The sequence below is a fragment of the Triticum aestivum genome, chromosome 6A, assembly GCF_018294505.1.
Source record: "Triticum aestivum cultivar Chinese Spring chromosome 6A, IWGSC CS RefSeq v2.1, whole genome shotgun sequence".
NCBI classification, from domain to species: Eukaryota; Viridiplantae; Streptophyta; class Magnoliopsida; order Poales; family Poaceae; genus Triticum; species Triticum aestivum.
Window position 1 is genome coordinate 106,439,183 of NC_057809.1, and position 14,661 is coordinate 106,453,843.

Genomic DNA, 14,661 nt, shown 5'->3' on the forward strand with positions numbered 1-14,661 from the left:
ACTTATGGAACTCATAAAATTCTCAAATAAATGTCTGGACCTGAGGAATTTTTCTATTAACCATCTGAAAAAAGAATTAACTAAATATCACTCTCCAAATAAAAATGGCAGCAATTCTCATGAGCGCTAAAGTTTCTGTTTTTTACAGCAAGATCAACAAGACTTTCCCCAAGTCTTCCCAACGGTTCTACTTGGCACAAACACTAATTAAAACATAAAAACTTAATCATAACAGAGGCTAGATAAATTATTTATTACTAAACAGGAGGAAAAAGCAAGGAACAAAAATAAAATTGGGTTGCCTCCCAACAAGCGCTGTCGTTTAACGCCCCTAGCTAGGCATGATGATTTCAACGATGCTCATATAAAGGATAAGAATTGAAACATAAAGAGAGCATCATGAAGAATATGAATAGCACATTTAAGTCTAACCCACTTCCTATGCATAGGGATTTTATGAGCAAACAACTTATGGGAACAATAATCAACTAGCATAGGAGGTCAAAACAAGCATAACTTCAAAATTTTAAACACATACAGAGGAAACTTGATATTATTGCAATTCCTACAAGCATATGTTCCTCCCTCATAATAATTTTCAGTAGCCTGATGAATGAATTCAACAATATAACCAGCACCTAAAGCATTCTTTTCATGATCTACAAGCATAGAATTTTTACTATTCTCCACACAAGCAAAATTCTTCTCATGAATAATAGTGGGAGCAAACTCAACAAAATAACTATCATGTGATTGAAAATTAAGATCAAGATGACAAGTTTCATGGTTATCATTATTCTTTATAGCATACAAGTCATCACAATAATCATCATAGATAGGAGGCATGCTTTCATCATAATAAATTTGCTCATCAAAACTTGGGGGACAAAAAATATCATCTTCATCAAACATAGCTTCCCCAAGCCTGTGGCTTTGCATATCATTAGCATCGTGGATATTCAAGGAATTCATACTAACAACATTGCAATCATGTTCATCATTCAAATATTTAGTGCCAAACATTTTATAGATTTCTTCTTCTAGCACTTGAGCACAATTATTCTTTCCATCATACTCACGAAAGATATTAAAAAGGTGAAGCGTATGAGATAAACTTAGTTCCATTTTTTTGTAATTTTCTTTTATAAACTAAAATAGTGATAAAACAAGAAACTAAAGACTCGGTTGCAAGATCTAAAGATATACCTTCAAGCGCTAGCCTCCCCGAAAATGGCGCCAGAAAGGAGCTTGATGTCTACTACAAAACCTTCTTCTTGTAGACGTTGTTGGGCCTCCAAGTGCAGAGGTTTGTAGGACAGTAGAAAATTTCCCTCAAGTGGATGACCTAAGATTTATCAATCCGTAGGAGGCATGGGATGAAGATGGTCTCTCTCTAGCAACCCTGCAACCAAATAACAAAGAGTCTCTTGTGTCCCCAACACACCCAATACAATGGTAAATTGTATAGGTGCACTAGTTCGGCGAAGAGATGGTGATACAAGTGGTATATGGATGGTAGATAATAGTTTTTGTAATCTGAAAATATAAAAACAGCAAGGTAAAGAATGACAAAAGTGAGCGTAAATGGTATTGCAATGTGTTGAAACAAGGCCTAGGGTTCATACTTTCGCTAGTGCAAGTTCCCTCAACAATAATATCATAATTGCATCACATAACTATCCCTCAACATGCAACAAAGAGTCACTCCAAAGTCACTAATAGCGGAGAACGAACGAAGAGATTAAGGTAGGGTACGAAACCACCTCAAAGTTATTCTTTCCAATCAATCTGTTGGGCTATTCCTATAAGTGTCACAAACAGACCTAGAGTTCATACTAGAATAACACCTTAAGACACAAATCAACCAAAACCCTAATGTCACCTTGATACTCCAATGTCACCTCAAGTATCCGTGGGTATGATTATACGATATGTGTCACACAATCTCAGATTCATCTATTCAACCAACACAAAGGACCTCACAGAGTGCCCCAAAGTTTCTACCGGAGAATCACGACTAAAACGTGTGCCAACCCCTATGCATAGGTTCATGGGCGGAACCCGCAAGTTGATCACAAAAACATCCATCAAGTGAATCACGTGATATCCCATTGTCACCACAGATATCCACGGCAAGACATACATCAAGTGTTCTCAAATCTTTAAAGACTCAATCCGATAAGATAACCTCAAAGGGGAAACTCCATTCATTACAAGAGAGTAGAGGGGAGAAGAAACATCATAGGATCCAAATATAATAGCAAAGCTCGCGATACATCAAAATTGTATCACCTCAAGAATACGAGAGAGAGAGAGAGATCAAACACATAGCTACTGGTACATACCCTCAGCCTCGAGGGAGAACTACTCCCTCCTCATCATGGAGAGCACCGGGATGATGAAGATGGCCACCGGAGAAGGATTGCCCCCTCCGGCAGGGTGCCGGAACGGGTCTAGATTGGCTTTCGGTGGCTATGGAGGCTTCTGGCGGCGGAACTCCCGATCTATTGTGCCCCCGGATGTTTTTAGGGTATATGGAGATATATAAGCGGAAGAAGTATGTCAGGGGGGCCACGAGGGGCTCACGAGGGTGGAGGGCGCACCCAGGGGGGTGGGCGCGCCCCCCTGCCTCGTGACCTCCTCGTAGATCCCCCGACGCGCACTCCAAGTCTTCTGGGGTTCTTTCCTTCCAAAAATGAGTTCTGTGAAGTTTCAGGTTAATTGGACTCCGTTTGGTTTTCCTTTTCTTTGAAACCCTAAAACAGGGTAAAAACCAAAACTGGCACTGGGCTCTGGGTTAATAGGTTAGTCCCAAAAATGATATAAAAGTGTATAATAAAGCCCATAAACATTCAAAACAGTAAATAATATAGCATGGAGCAATCAAAAATTATAGATACGTTGGAGACATATCAAGGAGGCCTTAATATCCCTTAGTTTCCAATAGGACCCTGATGCCACGGGAGGGTAGGACAAAGGATGTCATGCAAGTTCTTTTCCATAAGCACGTATGACTATATTCGGAATACATGCCTACATTACATTGATGAACTGGAGTTAGTTCTGTGTCACCCTATGTTATGACTATTACATGATCGATCGCATCCGACATAATTCTCCATCACCGATCCATTGCCTACGAGCTTTTCATATATTGTTCTTCGCTTATTTACTTTTCCGTTGCTACTATTACAATCACTACAAAACCCAAAAATATTACTTTTGCTACCGTTACCACTATTATCATATTACTTTGCTACTAAACACTCTGCTGCAAATATTAAGTTTCCAGGTGTGGTTGAATTGACAACTCAGCTGCTAATACTTGAGAATATTCTTTGCATCCCCTTGTGTCGAATCAATAAATTTGGGTTGAATACTCTACCCTCGAAAACTATTGCGATCCCCTATACTTGTGGGTTATCAAGACCATTTTCTGGCACCATTGCCGGGGAGCATAGCTCTATTCTTTGAGTCACTTGGGATTTATATCTGCTTATCATTATGAAGAACTTGAAAGATCAAAGAGCTAAGATTTTTCCCTCTACTACGAGGGGAGGTAAGGAACTGCCATCTAGCTCTACACTTGATTAACCTTCAGTTTTGAGTAAACTTGCGACACCTACACATGCTATTGATTCTGATAGGTCGCATGTTATTGATGTTGCCACTTGTGCTTTTGCATGATACTTATGATGAAACTACTTCTATGCTTGATACTACTGTGCCACTAAGTGAATTTCTTGATGAACAACTTGCTAGGGCTAGAGATAATGAAATTATTGAAACGATAATATTGATGAAAGTGATGATGAAGATTCTCCCCCTAGATATGAATTGCCTGTTATTCCTGAGGGTTATGTTATGGATGAAGAATATGTTATGGATGAAGAAACTGCTAGAGACTTTCTTGCCTGCAATGATAGAAGTGATCTTAAGAAATTATTAGCTAAGTTTAAAGAAAAGTCTTTGAAAGCTAGAATGAAATATGACCCTGCTTTTGCTACTTCACCTATCTTTATTACTAATAAGGATTATAATTTCTCAATTGATCCTGATATAATTACTTTGGTTGAATTTGATCCTTTCTTGGCTATGAATCTAAAACTGTTGTGGCACATCTTACTAAATTAAATGATATAGCTACCCTGTTCACTAATGATGAGAAAACTCGCTACTATTATATCCTTAAATTATTTACGTTCTCATTAAAGGGTGATGCTAAGATATGGTTTAATTCTCTTGATCCTGGTTGTGTGTGTAGTCCCCAGGATATGATTTACTACTTCTCTGCTAAATATTTCCCCGCTCATAAGAAACAAGCTGCTTTAAGGGAAATATATAATTTTGTGCAAATTGAAGAAGAGAGCCTCCCACAAGCTCGGGGGAGGCTTCTCCAATTACTTAATGCTTTTCCTGATCATACTCTCAAGAAAAATGAGATACTTGATATCTTTTATAATGGACTAACCGATGCTTCCAGAGATTACCTGGATAGTTGTGCCGGTTGTGTTTTCAGGGAAAGAACAGTTGATCAAGCTGAAATTCTATTGAATAATATGGTGACCAATGAAAATAATTGGACACTTCCTGAACCAATTCCTAAGCCAACTCTGAAGAAAGGGGTATTATATTTCTCAGTCCTGAAGATATGCAAGAGGTAAAGAAATCTATGAAAGAAAAAGGTATAAAAGCTGAAGATGTTAAGAATTTACCTCCTGTTGAAGAAATACATGGTCTTAATTCATCACCTATTGAAGAAATACATGGTCTTAATTCATCACCTATTGAAGAAACACATGGTCTTGATAACCCGACACAGGTAGTAAAGGTAAACTCTCTCTATAGATATGATAAAGCTGAAATCCCTCCTGCTAAGTTTGCTAGCCAATGTTTGGATGAATTTGATAACTTTATGGTTAAGCAAGAAGATTTTAATGCTTATTTTGGTAGACAACTGAAACATAATGCTTATATGATTGAACACTTGAGTGATTATATGGCTAGTGTTAAAGGTGAACTTAAACTTATTAGTAAACATGCTTCTATGGTTACCACTCAAGTAGAACAAGTACTTAAAAGAAGAAAAAGAAAAATGATAGGAAACTTTGCAAGCTTCTAGTGAACCTGTTGTAGACACACCTGAGAATCCCAATGATATTTCTATTTCTGATGCTAAAACACGATCTGGTAATGAACATGAACCTAGTGATAATGTTAATGATGATGTTCATGTTGATGCTCAACCTAGCAATGATAATGATGTAGAGATTGAACCTGCTGTTGATCTTGATAACCCACAATCAAAGAATCAACGTTATGATAAGAGAGGCTTTGTTGCTAGGAAGCATGGTAAAGAAAGAGAACCATGGGTTTAGAAAACCATGCCTTTTCCTCCTAAACCATCCAAGAAAAAGGATGATGAGGATTTTGAGCGCTTTGCTGAAATGATTAGACCTATCTTTTTGTGTAGGCGTTTGACTGATATGCTTGAAATGAATCCTTATGCTAAGTATATGAAAGATATTGTTACTAATAAAATAAAGATACCGGAAGCTGAAATTTCCACCATGCTTGCTAATTATACTTTTAAGGGTGGAATACCAAAGAAACTTGGAGATCCAAGAGTACCAACTATACCATGGTCCATTAAAAGAAACTATGTTAAAACTGCTTTATGTGATCTTGGAGCCAGTGTTAGTGTTATGCCTCTCTCTTTATATCGTAGACTTGATTTGAATAAGTTGACACCTACTGAAATATCTTTGCAAATGGCTGATAAATCAACTGCTATACCTGTCGGTATTTGTGAAGATGTGCCTGTTGTGGTTGCAAACGTTACTATTTTAACGGACTTTGTTATTCTTGATATTCCCGAGGACGATAGTATGTCTATTATTCTTGGAAGACCATTTTTGAATACTGTAGGGGCTGTTATTGATTGCACCAAAGGTAATGTCACTTTTCATGTTAATGGTAATGAACATACGGTACACTTTCCGAGAAAACAACCTAAAGTCCACAGTATAAATTCTATTGGAAAAATTTCAACAATCACTATTGGAGGTTTTGAATTTCATCTTCCTACTGTCAAGAAGAAATATGATATTCTTATTGTTGGGGATGTGCATATCCCCGTTGAGGTAACCTAGTGTTATTTGAAAATTCTCCGATTTCATGTTATTCGAAATGAGTTTGTTAACAAGACCTGATCAACCTTATTAGTGGATTTCTTTTGATGAGCGTGATATGGGTGAATTTAGAAAACAGAACTCTCTGTACCCTCTTTTTACTTTCTGTTATTCATATTAAATAAAGCAAAAATAGGAATTTTTGTCAATTTTCTGAATTATCCGTGCAATAAAAAAAAACCTCGAAAATAAAAGTTCTCCAACTACCCTGAAAATTTAATATGATTTTTATGGAATATTTTAGAATATCTGGCACTGAGAACACATCAGGGGGAGCCAGCACCTGGCCACGAGGGTCTAGGGCGCGCCCCCTGCCTCATGGGCCCCTGGAGGCCCCCCTCGACTTATTCCAGCCACCACACACTGCTTCTTCCTCCCCAAAAAATCACCAACTAGATCAAGCATGAGTTCTAGCTCATCTTGCTGCCATTTTGGATCTCCTAGCTCAATGCTCCATTCACAAAACTGCTTTGAGGGATTGTTCTTTAGTATGTGACTTCTCCAATGGTCCAATTAGTTTTTGTTCTAGTGCTTTATTTATTGCAAATTGTTGCTGCTTAGGTGACCCTGTTCTTGAGCTTGCATGTCAAATTTATGTGGTCAAAAGTAGTCTTAATGCATGATATAGTCTCTAGGCACTTGTGGGAGTAGTTGCTAACAATTTTGTTGAGTTAGGTTCACTTTTATTTTGAGTTACTAAAAATTTCAGAAATTTTTCAGAGGAAGAAATATGTTTAGGAATAGGTACCAAGGTGGTTCTTCAAGGAAGCAAGGACCCAAGCCCGCAATGCGTGAGCCGGACGATGAACCACCGAGGGATGCTCAAGTGCGACCTTGTGAATGGACGTCAGAAGATTTCATGGTCCAAGCAGGAATCAATGAGGAATTTGACGCATATGTGCGTAACGCCAATCTTGAGAGCTTCGTGGCAGATAAGTGCCATCAGTACCACCACCTCACTGATTCCTTTGTGAGAAGGTTTGAATTTTCATCATCACGCAATTCTCAAACTGTCCTGTTTGATCTTTATGATAAATCTTATATCATGGACTTAGAAGATTTTAACCCTGCTTGTAAACTCTCACAGTGGGGTAATGTTAGTGAACCTCACAAATCTGAATATAGAGACTTTCTTGCTAGTATAACTATGGGGGAATCTAGGGAAATGACGCAAGCTACCATAGGGAGCATTCATTTTCCCGCTATACATTATTTTGCTCTCTTTATAGGTAGATGCATAAATGGTAAGGATGAGGCATGTCACATGTGTGTGCCAGATCTTAGTGTTCTCAAGAGTGCTATATTAGGAGGTAGACAATATAACTTGGGGCCATTGTTGTACGCAGGTTGCATAATAACTAAATTAATGAAGATTTCTTTGGTGGAATTTATGCAACCCGTTTAGCTAACTTTCTTAAGATACCCATACGTGGAGATCATATTGAGTTGCCTCCTGCTTATTTAGATTATAATGCCATGGTTCGTCATCAGTTTGTTGAGAGGAAAAATCAGTTCCTCCAGTACCGGCTAATCTTTGACAGACGACGCACCTATCACGTCGCTCTCCATGCTCCTACTTTCTTTGACTTTTAGGCAAAAGGGAGATATGTTATAACCAGGGAGTAGGCGACCGAGTACGAGAGGATAGCGGAGGCAGCCCGCCTCCATGCTGCAGCTCTTCAGGCAGTAGCTGAGGCATCATAGTATGACCCCAGCTTCAACTTCGGTATCCACCAGGCCATCCTTGCGCATAGACCAACTTAGGCCAAAAGCCTAAGCTTGGGGGAGCACGTATTTCTCACCGACATTACATTCATGTTCACACACTCATGCTGGTTGTCGGTGCTCATATTTTTTCACTGTATCATCCATGCTAGTTTATTTCATTTTTAGCTTTCTTCTTGTGTGCCTTAATAAACCCTAAGAAAAACCAAAAAATTAGTTGTAGCTTTTAGTTAGTTTACTTTCCATGCCTGTAGTAGTAGTAAATAAAAAGAAAAACCAAAAAAGATTTCTTGTTCTTATTTTGCTTGTTGGGAGCTTTCCCATGTAAATAGTTTTGTTTCTATTCTTTCCTTTGGGGGTCGAGAGGAGAAGACCAAGATTAAAATGTTGAGTGGCTCTCATATGCATTATTGTTGATCTAACAAAGAGCCCATATTACCTTGTATTCTCTCTTGAATTGAATGTTTGCAGATTCCAGCTTAGTCCAATGCATGTGCACTATTATTATTATCCACATCGTTCAGTCGTGCAAGTGAAAGGCAGTAATGTTGATTATATGATGAACTTATTGAGATGAGGAAAGCTGGTATGAACTCGACCTCTCTTGTTTTTGTAAATATGATTAGTTCATCGTTCCTGATTCAGCCTATTATGAAAGAAACATATTTGCAATGACAATTATAGATTATAGTTGCTTATGCCATGCTTAATTAGCTAGGAGCTTATAATAGTTTACCTTGTGTGCCAACATGCTATTAAAATGGTTGTGATGTGGTACGATAGGGTGGTATCCTCCTTTGATCGATTCGAGTGGCTTGACTTGGCACATGTTCACGCATGTAGTTGAAACAAAATCAACATAGCCTCCATGATATTTATGTTCATGGTGCATTATATCCTACTCATGCTTGCATTCGGTGTTGATTAATTTTAATGCATGTTCATGACCGTTGTCGCTCTCTAGCTGGTCGCTTCCCAGTCTTTTTCTAGCCTTCACTTGTACTAAGCAGGAATACTGCTTGTGCATCCAACTCCATAAACCCCAAAGTTGTTCCATATCAGTCCACCATACCTACCTATATACGGTATCTACCTGCCATTCCAAGTAAATTTGTATGTGCCAAACTCTAAACCTTCAAATAAACATTCTGTTTTGTATGCTCGAATAGCTCATGTATCAACTAGGGCTGTCTGTATCTTCCATGCTAGGCGGGTTATTCTCAGGAGGAGTGGACTCCGCTCCTCACTCACGAGAAAATGGCTGGTCACCGGGATGCCCAGTCCCATGCTTTAAGCAATAAAATCAAAATAATTGGAAACAAAACTCCCCCAGGATTGTTGTTAGTTCGAGGCACCCGTTGTTTTGGGCAAGCCATGGATTGATGCTTGTTGGTGGTGGGGGAGTATAAACTTTACCATTCTGCTTGGGAACCGCCTATAATGTGTGTAGCATGGAAGATATCGAGATCTCTCGGTTGTTATGTTGACAATGAAAGTATACCGCTCAAACTATTATTCATATCTATTTCAAAATCGAGCTCTGACACCTCTACAAATCCCTGCTTCCCTCTGTGAAGGGCCTACCTATTTACTTTTATGTTGAGTCATCATCCTCTTATTAAAAAGCACCAGTTGGTGAGCACCGCTGTCATTTCCATCCATTATTGTTAGTTTACATTGAGTATGACTGTGACTGGATATCTTTTACCATGAATTACAATGTCTAGTCAGTCCACGATCTTTAAAGGTGCTCTGCATTTATGTTTTGCGGTCTCAGAAAGGGCTAGCAAGATACCATCTTGTTATACCATATCATGATTGTTTTGAGAAAGTGCTGTCATCCGAGATTTGTTATTATTGCTCGCTAGATGATTATGCCATTGATAAGAGTAAACATGAGACCTAAATGTTATTGCGAATATGGTTAGTTCATAATCTTTGCTGAAAACTTGAATGCTGGCTTCACATATTTACAACAACGAGAGCAAACAAAGTTTGTAAAAGTTTTTCTTTATCACTTTCAATTTATCAACTGAATTGCTTGAGGACAAGCAAAGGTTTAAGCTTGGGGGAGTTGATATGTCTCCGTCGTATCTACTTTTCCAAACACTGTTGGCCTTGTTTTGGACTCTAACTTGCATGATTTGAATGGAACTAACCCGGACTGACGCTGTTTTCAGCAGAATTGCCATGGTGTTATTTTTGTGCAGAAATAAAAGTTCTCAGAATGACCTGAAAATCAATGGAGATTATTTTTGGAATATATAAAAAATACTAGAAGAAGAATCCACGTCATGGGGCCCACACCCTGTCCACGAGGGAGGGGGGCACGCCTACCCCCCTGGGCACGCCCCCTGCCTCGTGGGCCCCCTGATGCTCCACCGACCTCAACTCCAACTCTATATATTCACGTTTGGGGAGAAAAAAATCAGAGAGAAGGATTCATTGTGTTTTACGATACGGAGCCGTTGCCAAACCCAAAACTCTCTTGGGAGGGCTAATCTCGAGTCTGTTCGGGGATCCGGAGAGGGGAATCCGTCACCATCGTCATCATCAACCTTCCTCCATCACCAATTTCATGATGCTCACCGTCATGCGTGAGTAATTCCATCGTAGGCTTGCTGGACGGTGATGGGTTGGATGAGATTTATCATGTAATCGAGTTAGTTTTGTTATGGTTTGATCCCTAGTATCTACTATGTTCTAAGGTTGATGTTGCTATGACTTTGCTATGCTTAATGCTTGTCACTAGGGCCCGAGTGCCATGATTTCAGATCTGAACCAATTATGTTTTCATCAATATATGAGAGTTCTTGATCCTATCTTGCAAGTATATAGTCACCTATTATGTGTTATGATCCGTTAACCCCGAAGTGACAATAATCGGGATCATTACCGGTGATGACCGTAGTTTGAGGAGTTCATGTATTCAATATGTGTTAATGCTTTGGTCCGGTACTCTATTAAAAGGAGGCCTTAATATCCCTTAGTTTCCAATAGGACCCCGCTGCCACGGGAGGGTCGGACAAAAGATGTCATGCAAGTTCTTTTCCATAAGCACGTATGACTATATTCGGAATACATGCCTATATTACATTGATGAACTGGAGCTAGTTCTGTGTCACCCTATGTTATGACTGTTACATGATCGATCGCATCCGACATAATTCTCCATCACCGGTCCATTGCCTACGAGCTTTTCATATATTGTTCTTAGCTTATTTACTTTTCCGTTGCTACTGTTACAATCACTACAAAACCCAAAAATATTACTTTTGCTACCGTTACTACTACTATCATATTACTTTGCTACTAAATTCTTTTCTGCAGATATTAAGTTTCCAGGTGTGGTTGAATTGACAACTCAACTGCTAATACTTGAGAATATTCTTTGGCTCCCCTTGCGTCGAATCAATAAATTTGGGTTGAATACTCTACCCTCAAAAACTGTTGTGATCCCCTATACTTGTGGGTTATCATAGCTCATCACTGAAATTGGTTCCAGTGATGCCTACACCAATCAATGAGGAAGTTAATGATGATGATCATGAAACTTCCGACGAAGTTACTACCGAACCTCCTAGGTCAACCAGAGTATGATCCGCACCAGAGTGGTACGGTAATCCTGTTCTGGAAGTCATGTTGCTAGACCATGATGAACCTACGAACTATGAGGAAGCGATGATGAGCCTAGATTCCGATAGATGGCTTGAGGCCATGAAATCTGAGATAGAATCCATGTATGAGAACAAAGTGTGGACTTTGATGGACTTGCCCGATGATCGGCAAGCCATTGAGAATAAATGGATCTTCAAGAGGAAGATGGACACTGATAGTAGTGTTGCTATCTACAAAGCTTGACTTGTCGAAAAGGGTTTTTGACAAATTCAAGATGTTGACTACGATGAGATTTTCTAACTCATACCGATGCTTAAAGTCTGTCCGAATCATGTTAGAAATTGCCACATTTTATGAAATTTGACAAATGGATATCAAAACTGCATTCCTTAATGGATTTATTAAAGAAGAGTTGTATATGATACAACCAGAAGGTTTTGTCAATCCTAAAGGTGCTAACAAAATGTGCAAGCTCTAGCGATCCATCTATGGACTGGTGCAAGCATCTCAGAGTTGGAATATATGTTTTGATAAGTTGATCAAAGCATATAGTTCTATACAGACTTGCGGTGAAGCCTTATTTACAAGAAAGTGAGTGGAGCACTACAGCCTTTCTGATAAGTATATGTGAATGACATATTGTTGATCGGAAATGATGTAGAATTTTCTGGAAAGCATAAAGGAGTGTTTGAAAGGAGGTTTTCTAAGAAAGACCTTGGTGAAGCTGCTTACATATCGGGCATCAAGATCTATAGAGATAGATCAAGATGCTTGATAAGATTTTTCAATGAGTACATACCTTGACAAGATTTTTGAAGTATTTCAAAATGGAACAGTCAAAGAAGGAGTTCTTGCCTATATTGCAAGGTGTAAAGTTGAGTAAGTCTCAAAACACGACCACGACAGAAAATAGAAAGAGAATGAAAGTCATTTCCTATGCCTCGGCCATAGGTTCTATAAAGTATGCTATGTTGTGTACCAAACCTATTCTCTACCTTGCCATGAGTTTGGCAAGGGGGTACGATATTGATCCAGGAGTGGATCACTTGACAGCGGTCAAAGTTATCCTTAGAAGACTAAGGAGATATTTCTCAATTATGGAGGTGATAAAGAGTTCGTCGTAAAGAGTTACGCCGATGCAAGCTTTTAAACCGATCCGGATGACTCTGAGTCTCAATCTGGATACATATTGAAAGTGGGAGCAATTAGCTAGAGTAGCTCCATGCAGAGCATTGTAGACATAGAAAATTTGCAAAATACATACGACTCTGAATGTGACAGACCCATTGACTAAGCTTCTCTCACAAGCAAAACATGATCACACCTTAGTACTCTTTGGGTGTTAATCACATAGCGATATGAACTAGATCATTGACTCTAGTAAAACTCTTTGGGTATTAGTCACATGGTGATGTGAACTATTGGTGTTAAATCACATGGTGATGTGAACTAGATTATTGACTCTAGTGCAAGTGGGAGACTAAAGGAAATATGCCCTAGAGGCAATAATAAAGTTGTTATTTATATTTCCTTATATCATGATAAATGTTTATTATTCATGCTAGAATTGTATTAACCGGAAACTTAGTACGTGTGTGAATACATAGACAAAACAGAGTGTGCCTAGTATGCCTTTACTTGACTAGCTCGTTAATCAAAGATGGTTATATTTCCTGACCATAGACATGTGTTGTCATTTGATGAATGGGATCACATCATTAGAGAATGATGTGATGGACAAGACCCATCTGTTAGCTTAGCATAATGATCGTTTAGTTTTATTGCTATTGTTTTCATCATGACTTATACATGTTCCTCTGACTATGAGATTATGCAACTCTCGAATACTGGAGGAACACCTTGTGTGCTTTAAAACATCACAACGTAACTGGGTGATTATAAAGATGCTCTACAGATGTGTCTGAAGGTATTTGTTGGGTTCACTACTACAGGATGCTGCTAACGTGAGACTATGATCAGAGACCCTTTGACGAAACTATGTGCGATGCAATAATTGCAAACGGTGGTGTAAAAAATCGTTAAAAAGGTGCAAAACATTTGCGATGATGGATGCATCAAACATGGTTCAGATTTTAGTTGCGTGTGGGATTCAGGGCATATGGTTCAGTTCAATTAACTGTTTTCGATGAGGAGGAAAAAAGAAACGGGCAGCCAGATGAAGGTGTGTGCGATGTACAACACACGGTTCACTCGGATGAACTATTTGTGACTAGGCAACACAAAAGAAACGGCCAGCCAGATCAAGGTGTGTGCGATGTACATCATCCAATTCACTCGGATGAACTGTTTGTGATTAGGCAATACAAAAGAAATGGTTAGCCAGATCGAGGTGTGTGCGATGTACGACATGTGGTTCACCCGGATGAACTATTTGCGTTGAGACAAGAGAACAGAAACGGTTCAATATAAAAAATACCATAAATATTGCAAGCTTCAAATTCAAAGATTACTATGCCCAAATTCAAACATTGCAAGATGCGTCATTTTTGAAAAGGGATCAGCCGTTGACAAGTCATGTATGGGTTTGACACAATAACTTCCAATTGCTTTGCCATATGCTCTTCAAATATGAAGTTTGGCATTTTTGGAGGCACTTCCATTCCACAGTACCAGCCGGCTCTGATAATCATACCATTGATCTTTCCTAATTAAATGCGTGCTCAACCTCAGTACCCTCAGCACCTTTACTCTAGCAAGAAAGAACCTGGCGAGTGTAATCTCCGGTGGGGTCCCTCAGTAGGAGTTCAAAGTAATATTTGAGAGATGCAGATCCAGGCATTCGATGTGATTGTCGTTATAAACATCATCCACCTCCGGGCCTAATATGCACTCAAAAAGAAGAGAATGTGTTAGTGCCTACATGCAGTTTTGAACATTGCTACATGCCCATTTGGTTTGCAAGATTTGTAAAATGCACCAACGTGCCATCTTCGATCTAGCATGATTAACATGGCATTTGATTACAATCTAGAAACATGTAGCCTTCTTCGCAAGAGGTTGGATTGGATGAAAAATTCCCTAAGAAAACTAGTACACATGAATCCAAAGGAGAAATGCTTATGGACGATTGTAACCATATGAATGAAGCAACCAATATGGGGTGGGG